The 11,371-nt window shown below is 31.9% G+C and overlaps 1 long non-coding RNA gene across 1 annotated transcript; it reads left to right on the top strand.

The window, feature by feature from the left end:
• The first annotated feature begins 8,895 nt into the window (after positions 1 to 8,895).
• Positions 8,896 to 10,574, top strand: LOC136273946 (uncharacterized). Its single transcript, XR_010712172.1, has 2 exons — positions 8,896 to 9,243; positions 9,943 to 10,574. It is a non-coding gene; the product is annotated as an uncharacterized lncRNA (long non-coding RNA).
• The last annotated feature ends 797 nt before the right edge of the window (positions 10,575 to 11,371 follow it).

The following is an 11,371-nucleotide window of genomic DNA, read 5'->3' as shown; positions in this document are numbered from 1 at the left end:
GGGGTCTAGGCTTCTAGAAAGGGAAAATTTGATCATTTAATTGCAATATGAATCAAGTGAGCAGTTTGTTTCATTGACTTGCTTGTTTTCAGACTAGACATGGTGGAAACGCAGGGTAAGCAGAACAGAAGGTGCCCTGTTCTGCTTACTAAGGCAATGACTGTAGCATTAGATTGTCTAATGAAACACAGAGAGGGGTGTGGAATCTCCTCATCGAATCCCTATGAGTTTGCCAGCCCAACAAGTGCAAGTAACCATATAGATCCTTGAACATCAATGAACAAGTTGGCTAAAGAGGCTGGTTGTGAGCAACTATACCTGATTTCTTCTAGTAGACTGAGGAAATACCTAGCAACAGTGTGCCAGATACTGGATCTGGAAGAATGGGTTTCAAGACATTTGGCACATAATATTAACACCCACAAGCAACATTATAGGCAGCATGACGCCACAGCTGAGATAGTAAAAGTAGGAAGCCTTATGATGCAGCGCTGCAGATGAGGGGCAACTACGAAAATTTGCAGGAAAGAAATTGTCTGACATAGATGTAACAGGTTAGTGTCAGTTTCCTACAATTTAGTTACTAAAGTTATTTCAACATACAAAAGTTCTGTGGCATCTGTAAGTAAAATTAAACAGTAGCAAATTGGTCTAAGCTAATTAAGTATGGTTAAGTGTGCATTAAGTTACATTTGTAGTTATATCCTACCCTGAAAGGAACTTCTGTCTGTCCATTAATAGGAATATTGTTTTCTGGCCTGAAAAATATGTGTGCTTTGCAAGACTAACTTCATACTTCCCAAAAAAGTTGTTCTTGGAAAGACAGTTCGTTATTAACTTGGACCAATCTCATATATCAACGTTCATAGTCACTGGGTGTCTTTGTGAGTGTGGTATTCGTTTATTCCACAGCTGATGTCATCATTCATTGTCTCCACATCATCTGAACTCAGTTTGGCTTCACATAGTTTCTCTGACAAAATTAATCTAAAGACTCTTTAAAATCATATTTGCCTATACTGTATCTACTGTGGGGACAATTACTTGCTGTCTGATGCAGTATCTCAGAAAATAAATACTGACTAATTTCTAAATTATTACTCTTAAACTATAGTCAAAGCTCGTTATCTCAAACTAGTCGGACCGGTCAAAAATTTGGAAAATCCAAGTATTTATAATATCAAGGGTAAAATACTAAAAGTTTAAGTGTTTAGGACCTAAAAAATACTTCAACATATACATTGTATTCGAGATATTGGTGTTTGAGATGCCGAAGTTCAACTGTATTATATATGAATACTGAGTTTACTGACACACTTCTAAATAGAATCAGTCCATCCATGGTATTTATGGCATCTATAAGATGATTTTATTTTAGAATAAAAATCTGTAGTAAATTACTAAATCTTTGAAAAACTACAGTCACTTAGTTTTCATGGCTAAAGAATTACCCTATTATTCTATATGTCCATATCAGAAGTGAAGATGAAAACATGACTTATAGTTCATGAAAAATGCTATGAAAAATCTGCACCATGTCTTGTTAATACAAATGTACATGCTTTGTGTTATTATTTATTTATTAATTGTTTATTAAACTTAAAAACAGCTGAACAACAAAGCAGACATAACAAATTTTCGTTTCAGTTCTTGATTAATTTTTTGTGATTTTTGTCAATTTCAAGGGCCCATCCCCAATCCTAAGACACAGAAAGTAAGCAATGGTGTACATCAAGTAGAGGACAACGATGCTGGTCTTTCATACCAGTAAGTTACTTATTTTATGTTCTTCCCAGTTGTTGTTTTTACTTCTTTCTTTCAAAAGTTATCATTTTTTGAGGTAACATGTACTTGTATTTTGAAATCAAGGTAAGTAGCATTGAACTTAACATACAAAATATTCTGATTTACGTTACGTTACGTTTTAGGCATATGTCTAAATTTTGACACAGCGACATGGAAATAATCACTCTAAATACTATTTGGAGGTCAAACAAAATGTTTGTACCAAAGATGAGGCCTTATCAAAAGAAATATACACGTGTAGTATGAAAACCATCTCACTAACTGTTTATAAGTTATGACCAAGGTGAAAAGTTTTGTTAAGCGAGTCAATCTCTAAGGTCAAGAAGTCAAACATATTTGTATTCTATGAAAGGTCTAATTGTAAGAAGTTCACATGTATAAAAAATATTATATCCCTATATATACTTGCTATGACGACGATAGCAATTTAATTGTCTCCTGAAACAGCATCTATTTCACAAGGCAAAGCCGAAGGAAATAGTTGCTAATGAGCACAAGCACTAATCACGTAAAAGATATGGCCAATGTTAAGTGTGGAAAAGTTTTGCAAAAGCAGATTAAACTTGAACGTACATTGTAAAGAGGTGAAATATATTGATACACAATGTCACAAGGAATACACTGAAAAAATATGAAAGTCAGTCAAAAGTAATGGCTAAACAGGTAGACAGATGTCTGAGCAAAAACTGTATGTCGCAGAATCTTTGACTACTAACACATAGTTTTGTTTTCATTTTGAAGAAATTTGCATGTCATTGAGATGCTTGATTTTCTGAGAGAAGTTTCATTAAATATATATTCTTTGAATTTGATTTACATGAGCAGATATATTCTTAGTATTGATATATTTTTAATAAAAACGATATTTTTTAAGCTCACCTGAAGTTAGCTACTCTGATCTCTTTTTGTGTAGAGAAATTGATTATCATGATTTGTCTGCACCGATTTGTGTGTTATAGGATTAACGACATCCAAAATTAAGCATTCAATACTTACATTTATATATTTGAACTGATGACTGTTAGTATGAAATATTGCGTATCGTTGCTAAAAAAACATTATATATCGCTCTTAGTCAGGGATATGAAACTCAAGTAGTGAGGGATATGAAACATACACGGAACAGCCATATTAAAATGTTATTTAGTTTGCTTCTGCAGCTGAAAAAAAGTGCCAGAAACTTAGTTTAAAGTTTAAACTAAAGTTAAAGTTAAAGTCTATATTTTTTATGAATATGTATGATTTTAGATTATTTTCCATTAGTACATATCAAATTGATTATGTAAGTTGAACATTTCATATATTTAATCTTACAATAATAAATAAACTCAAAACATGTAGTGAAGTTTATATTTGTGCCCATGGCGCATGAATTAGCTAAGTGTATTCAGTGGAAATTGAGCATCGCATATTTCCAATACAACATAAGAAGAAATCTACACTGAATGTAATTATTTATGAATATCTCGGAGAAATATTTGAAAATCTTTTAAATCGGGATCTTTACTACTAAATTGGGCAGATTTGTATATGACTCCATATATCTGATTCTATTATAGTTAGTGTTGTTCAGGTTTGTGATGTGGCCCATGGCCCCCTTGTTTTATTGCCATATCAATATCGGAATCTTGTTAGTGAAATATTTGTATTGTGTAAATTCATCAATATTGCTATTTATGAAAGGAATATCTTCTGAGAAAATATTTTTTTTAAAAAACCAAAGTGTAAGCAGGAAAAGAAAATCAGTCCTTTTCAATGGAGAAATAGATCAAGGTATGAATAAAATTGTTTCTGATCAAGTTTAGAAATATTTAATCCAAGGGGATACATTTTATGTTTAGGAAGTTTCAAGTTCAAGCAATTAATACTTTCAATTCATCCCATTCACATGCTTTTCAGTGAAACTGTTCTTAGAGGATATGACCTTTTTTTAACCTTACAAATGTAGCATTTTATTCACTGAACTCCATTTATATTTGATTCACAGATTCTTGTGAGGAAGAAAAATATTACATTCCAAGTGATATCTCAAGCGATCAAGAATCGTTGGAAGAAATGAACACCAAATTACCACCAAAAAGAAAAAGATGGACAAAGGATGAGGAGAAAGTCATCAAATTTGAATTTAACACGAATTTTAAAGAAACTAGTATACCAAGAAATGCAGAAACTCTTAAAGTAAAATACAAATACAAATTTCTTTCCGACAGAAACATTAATCAGATAAAGAGTAAAGTACAGCACATGCTGAAACATAAATAAGTTCCAAATTTAGGACTTCTGTCTTGCAGTTGAACATTGTTCTGTGGTAAACTCTTAAAAGCTGCTTTGTCCGATTTTGTATCAAATTTTGTGTATGCTTTAAAACGATAGTTTTGCTGAGTATGTGAAGTAAGATTGACATTGCAGTAGTTTTCTTGTTAAATTTAACCATATTTTAATGGGAAAGTGTCAATATGCCCTTATTAAAATTATTTAGATTAGAAACCATTGTACCATTGATATATATTTTTTTAGCTCACTGAGAAGAAGTTGGCTTATGCCATACCAAGTTTTTTGAGCAGGCCCTGTATCCAAGTTATTACTTGTCCTACCTTTACCAAACTTGTGTGGTTGGTGCATCTGCACCTAGTATGGACCTTAATAGACCTGGATGCTGATCTGGGCTATGAATTTCAGATGCTGGATGAGGTTACGGTTTTAGGGGTAGGTGAAAAGTTATTACTGGTCCTATCTTTACCAAACTTACATTGATTGTGCGTTTAATAATACTTGTGCAATAGACAGGCTTAAATGCTTGATGTGAGCAAAAGGTTTTGGATACTTAAAGAGGTTAAGGTTTTCGGAGCTGGTGCCCTTTAAGGCAATATCTCACTATATCTTACTAACTACTTGTCTTTACTTTGCCAGACTTGCATGGATAGTGCATCTAATGACACGTATATACTTGACAGGCTTGAATGCTGAATTTGAGCCCTGGGTTTTGGATGCTGGATGAGGTTAATGTTTTTGGTGCTCGTTAAAATTTTTGGAGCAGGTGCCCTATTATGACTATATCTCACTAACTATTGGTCTTAACTTCACTAAACTTGTATGGATGGTGTGTCTAATAATACTTGTGAACTTGACAGGCTTGAATGCCGTATCTGAGCCCGATTTTGTTTGCTGGATGAGGTTAACGCTTTCCAAGCTGGTTAAAATTTTAGAGCAGGTGCACTCTGGTGTCTTAATACTGCTTATAATAGGTTCTAACTTACTAAATTTGCATGGATGGTGTGTCTTATGATGCCTTTGCTTTGCACAGGCTTGAATGCTGAATCAGACCTCAGGTTTTAGGCGGGTGCTGACTGACCTTTTTAAGCAAGTGCCTTTTGATGGGCATATATATATACTATTACTTTTCTGAACCTCACCTGACTTGCATGAATGGTGCATCTTATGTAGTGATGCACTTGACAGGCTTTGATTCTGAATCTAAGCCATATGTTTCAGATGCAGGAAGAATGTAGGGTTTTTAGAGCAGGTTATATGTTTATGTAAATAATAATTCTTTCTTATTCAAATTTGCATTGATTGAAATATGTAAATGAATCCAGAGGTAGCTTCAGATACTGAGAGTGTTCTTCATACCAAGTCGGAATTGTACAGTTGATATCACTGTGGTTGTGTAAATAGAGGTAGCTTTGGATACAGAACGTGATCTTTGTTTTCGATGCTTGAGCAAGTGTAAACCATTTTATGTAGTTTAAATGCAGGTTTAAGTGTTGAAAAAAATGCTGACCTGACCAACTGTCATGATTCAAGTAACTTTGATTTTGATTTGAAACACAAGACTACCTTCAGATACCAATGATGCTAAGAATACTTTGTCTTGATAGGTATGATTGTTAATATATAATATGTTATGATTCCTATTTGTATGATATTGAATTATAATTATGATTGTTATGATATCATGACATTGTATTGAATCATACGATAATGTAATGGATTATACTATTAGGACCAGAATAGCTTATGCAATGTTAAGGTGTTTGTCAAATGTTACTGCCAATACAGTTATCATGAATGTTCACATTTATATATTTTGTGTATGAAAATATGCCTCAAACATCTTCCTAACTTTGAAAAATAAAATATTATATGACATAAACTGATTAATGTTGTTTTACTATCATGGTATAAAGTATTAGCCTTTGTCTACATGACAAGTTTTGAGAAGGGATCGCAATGGCAGAGTATTTTTTTTTTGGGGGGGGGGATTCATTAGCTGCTGCTTATATTTGACATAAAAATAGATAGGACGAAGGGTTTGTTTTGACCTTTTGGTATTACTTGGACAAGGTCACCAGGTGAAAATCATTTTTGGTTATGACCTTTATCAGGTATTAAGACAAGATCACAAGGAGAAAATGTATGAAATTTTGGTGTGGCCTAAGCTGTAACAGATATAAGTTGTTCCCAGCTAAAATGCTTTTTAAGATGATTGCTTTTGATTCTGCATTTGACATGCGCAACAGGCTTTAATGAATTAAAGAAAATTTAATTTGGTATCAAGTTCTATGCCACCGGTCAAGGAAAATGATTGGTCATTTTAAGCTTATGAAAAGGGTCACACAAATCAAACTTTCTCCTGAGGTGCATCTACTTATCATTGATCATTTAAATGCGTGTTTTAATTTGCATGCTGCTTCTAACATAATGCATTCTTTTGTGATTCATTAAGCACATTTTTTATTATTGTCAAAACTCGCCAGTGCATCTTTTGGTGTTCTGTTACACTGTATATGTATTTCACATGAAGTACAAAATTCATCTACCTTCTAATTGAGTATGACCCAATGCCCCATAGCGTTCATATTTTCGCTTGGAAGAAAGCTCTTGCTGTTATGTGCTTTGACAAAGCCCAAACTCATACACTAGTCTTTAAAAATAATATTTTAAGCTCATAAACATATCAAATGTTCATTTGTATGCTATATATAGTTGTTTCTGCATCAACATATGGTTTGTGGGATACAACCCACAAAGAATATATGTATATATTGCCATGACATGGTTTGTGAGTTCCTACCCACAAGAATGTTATATATTATCTACTATATATCACTGTGGGACATATACCCACATTGTTGTGACCCACAACGTTATCTGTAGCTTTGAAACCAAATACGAGTAATCTTTATATTTTTCTTATATTTGAATTCCACATCAAAAACTATTCCTAAAAATGCATTTCCTTTTGTAATAAGCCTACCACAAATGAAGGGTCCCATAACCCATGTTTATGGATCATGACCCGCAAACCATGTCAAGTACTTTTATATATATATATATATATATATATATATATATATATATATATATATATATATATATATATATATATATATATATACATGCAACTAGTTTACCTGTATGTTCTTGAAGTTAGTTTAAAAGTAAAACAGTCATGGAATACAGTTTGTAAGCATATATTAGTTTAAATAATAACACCAATAACGCTGTACTGGTTCAAACGACGTCATTGAAACGTTTTTGAAAGGTCCTTACTTTGCAGCGTTTTTAGGGTTTAGTTGAGGTTTACTTTCAGTTAGGTTGGGTGTGATCGGTACTGTATGTTCATAAATATGACAGAAATAATTACCCTTCCTTTACTATGTACTTTACCGTACACATAGTAAAGAAAGGCTCATTATTTCTTTGTATTAAATAATTTATGCATTGTTGCTTAAATGAAATATAAAGATAAAAAAAAAATATTTACCTGATTTATGGGAAAGTTTCATAATTAAGGTAAACGTTTACTCAGAATAAAATAAAAGTTTCAATGACCTTCTTTTTAGATAATGGCCATTGAATATTTTTTCATAATTAAATAAAAGTCCCAAAAAGTTTACACTATAACTATAACTGAAGTTTTCTTAATTGTGAAAATAATACAAATTGCTAAACTTTTTTAAAAATGAAATACAGTTTATGAATGGCAGTGACACTAAACAGACACAAGGCATTAAGTTTTCATTCACAATTTTTTAAAATATTCCAGTCCTAATTCCATAATATAGTAAAAATATCGAATGGTTTTTTAAATAATAATTCATTTCATAAATAATTATAGTGTTTAGAACAAATTTTACTCATGACATTGAACTTTATAACAATCCGGAATTGAGAACTCAAACCCTGAGTAAGCAACGTCCTTAAAGACTGTAAAACTTTACATGTACAATGAAATGTATCCAACTATTTGTGGAGATTAATGTTTCGAGTTTTCTTTCTACATGAATAAACACACAACTTTTTTTGCGGGGAAAATAGGGAAAGTTAAAACTCGATGGTTAGAGGAATGAATTCGAATTCGAAAAAAAATTGGCAGAAGAAAGATCACTTTAATTCATTAAGTTTCTGCTTAAGATAATATAATTTGCAATATACAGACATTAATGCACTATTAAAGTATCACAAGTAAACTTCAATTCATAAATCAACATTTTAAGTCATTACATGTAAACTTGTATATATCAATCAACATAGTTTTTATCACTTAAGAGGCTGTCCAAGCAAACATCAGGCGAATATATAAGAAAACGTCGCACATCGATTTTCACGAATTTTTTGGTTTCCCTCTGAAATAGTTTCTTTGTATTCTCTTTTAACCCACAATAATGATGATTTGCTTGAAAAAATAATTTAAGTGGTTATTCGGACGGGAAGATATATATTTCATTCTCTTATATAAATCATTCAAACCATGTACCAAACTGTGAGCTTTAAAATCCAATACATTGTTATTGGTGAGGGTTTGTATTTTTTATAAATGAGAAAACTATTTTGACTTTTTATTGATAAAATAAAATGAGTGGGAAAAGCTTGCGTTGAAAAATTGTAGACAAGTATATTTTGGTAATGTTTGATAATTTCAGTTACCTCCCTTGCCAAATGAATATTTGGAGGCTTAAAACTTAAGAAAAAAAATAAAAGCAATAAATTTTCAACTATAAATAATTCATATAAAATCAGCTTAATTGTTTATGAGAGACATAATTTTTTTTAACGCTGAAATATATTTTAAAAAATATTCAGTGCGGGTATATTTTCAAAACCAATGTAAACAAAGATGGCCGCCGCTAACGTCTGTGCACAGCATGCTGCCAGAGTTGATTGTTTTTCGGTGTTTTGGTGATGTTGTCTCGATCTCAAATATCATTGGAAGTTAATTCAGGTCGCCAATAATAGTAAGCATCCGAACCTTTTATTGAAACTGAGATGAATTACTGTTACCAGACGAATTTCAACAAGTCAGCCAACAAATTATGCAGCTATGGGTACATTGATGTACACATCCACTCCTCAAAGAAAAAAGCAAGAGGTGTTCACCTGATGACGACAGAGGAATGTTATTTCTTGACAAATGGGTAGTTCAAGAGGGGTCAGGTAAATAATATGCATTGAGAGAGAGAGAGAGAGAGAGAGAGAGAGAGAGAGAGAGAGAGAGAGAGCATTCTTACATTCATATTATTTAATATCAGATGTTTACTTGCACATTTAATTTGTATTAATTGCATTCACATACCATGAATAAATCTTTGTAAAAAGAAAGTACAACAATAATCATAGAGTGTTTCACATGGTTTATATTGGAAAATGTCCTACAAAATTTTTAGATAGGATTGTCTTGAGATTTGGAGTACTCTTTTTTTCCTTTGATAGGTCAATTTAGTCTTCAATCTTCATCTCTTTAATTTTCGTAATTGAAAAATATTGCTTTGTTAAAAATTGGAGAAAAAAAATGTTATGAAATGACGAGTTTTTATAACATACACAGCAGAAAACATGGGGTGTTTTTTTTTGTTTAACAGCACAGCAATATTATTTCACAGCAGCTATTGACTTGGCAATCAGTCAGAGTACATATCTGACATGTGACAAGAAATGTAAATAAACAATTTCACACAACAGTATGATATTAGTTTTGCTAATGATAATCAGAATATGAAATGGAAACTCTCTATGTGTTCCACAATATTTATTATCAATTTTAAGATCTTTAAAACATGTTAAAACACTTGAAGGTACATGAATTTGTTTTATTATATGTGTTTCTCTATTTTTTTTTTTTTTTTTTTTTTTTAGAGAAGTGCAAATGAAATATTCTTCTGGAAAATACTGTCCTTCTATATTTAAACTTGGATAAAATATAGAAAAAAACCTACAAGATTGCTGAAAGAAAATAAACCCATCAAGTTGCTTGGCATGGTGGATCTGGATGACTTTTACAGCATCTAATATCATGGGTAAAAATGATATTCCTGTATATGAAACACTGAAAGTGTGCCGAATAAGAAAGAAGATCAAGAAGGGGGTTCAGGGATTATGTGAAGCAGTAATTTGAAAGGATATATTTAGATTGCAGAGAAACTAATTTGATTTGCAAGTCATTATATAAATGGCCACATTTATTTAAATTAACCAATGTTTTCCTAAGGAGTGGTTGAATTTCCAGAATATATCACTTGGAATTTGTTTTCCTCAATTTAATCATCTGCACACTGCACATTTTTCTTCAATGAATAAAGGATGCAACAAGACTAAAATAAGATGCTTTGAAGTTTGTCGGATTGACCACATGAGAGAGAGAGAGAGAGAGAGAGAGAGAGAGAGAGAGAGAGAGAGAGAAGTTGAATGAACTTGTCTTCATGCATCATGCACTGTATGTACATGTTATCATTTAGCATTTTAATGCTCAATAAATTGTTAAATTGTTATCTTGCATGAGTTTATTCTTTGTTTATTTATTCCAAATTGCTACTGCACACTTTCTTAGATTATAACTAATTTAATTTTAATGTTATTGTTAGTTTGATATCTTCATCTATTATGGCTGTTTGTCATACTATGAAAGTAACTTATACTACTAGCCTAGTTAATTTGTATGTTAAGAGATTTCAATATCTTGAGTAAATAACTAAATATAATTAAATATATTAATTAGTACAACAGTATCCACTGTTAACATGCAAATACATGTACTGACATCACTTAGCATTAGCAATATTATAAAATAACACTGTCCAAGTAAATTGTCCAAACCTAGCATTGATACATGTAAATAAAATGTATTCTTTCACTCTTATGCACTGCTTATTTATTCAAATATGTACAACATGCTTCAAAGTTAGTCAGCTGAGTAATTTAGAAATACATTTTTAAAAAGAGGAGAATACGGTTTAAAAGAGGCATACTGATTCTTATATGACCATGGATTTGATTTGGGAATAGGGTTTAAAGGGGGGGGGGGGGGGGTTGTTTCAAAGCATACTGTCCCATGTATATTTTAGCTGCTCATCATACATGGATTATAAAATGGATTATTATGGGGGATCCAAAAATAGGGGGGGGGGGGGGGGGTTGTGATGTCTGACGTTTCTTCTAGATTCATTGTGGACTTAGTCTGACTAAATCATTGTTGTATACCAGTCTGTTTATGTTAATTTTTACCCAAAAGTTAAACACCTGCCTAGAATTTCCAAAAGCTACCCAACTGAAAGTAGAGGTCACATTT

This window comes from Magallana gigas, chromosome 1 (assembly GCF_963853765.1).
Source record: "Magallana gigas chromosome 1, xbMagGiga1.1, whole genome shotgun sequence".
NCBI lineage: Eukaryota > Metazoa > Mollusca > Bivalvia > Ostreida > Ostreidae > Magallana > Magallana gigas.
This window is presented reverse-complemented; position numbering and strand designations above follow the sequence as displayed.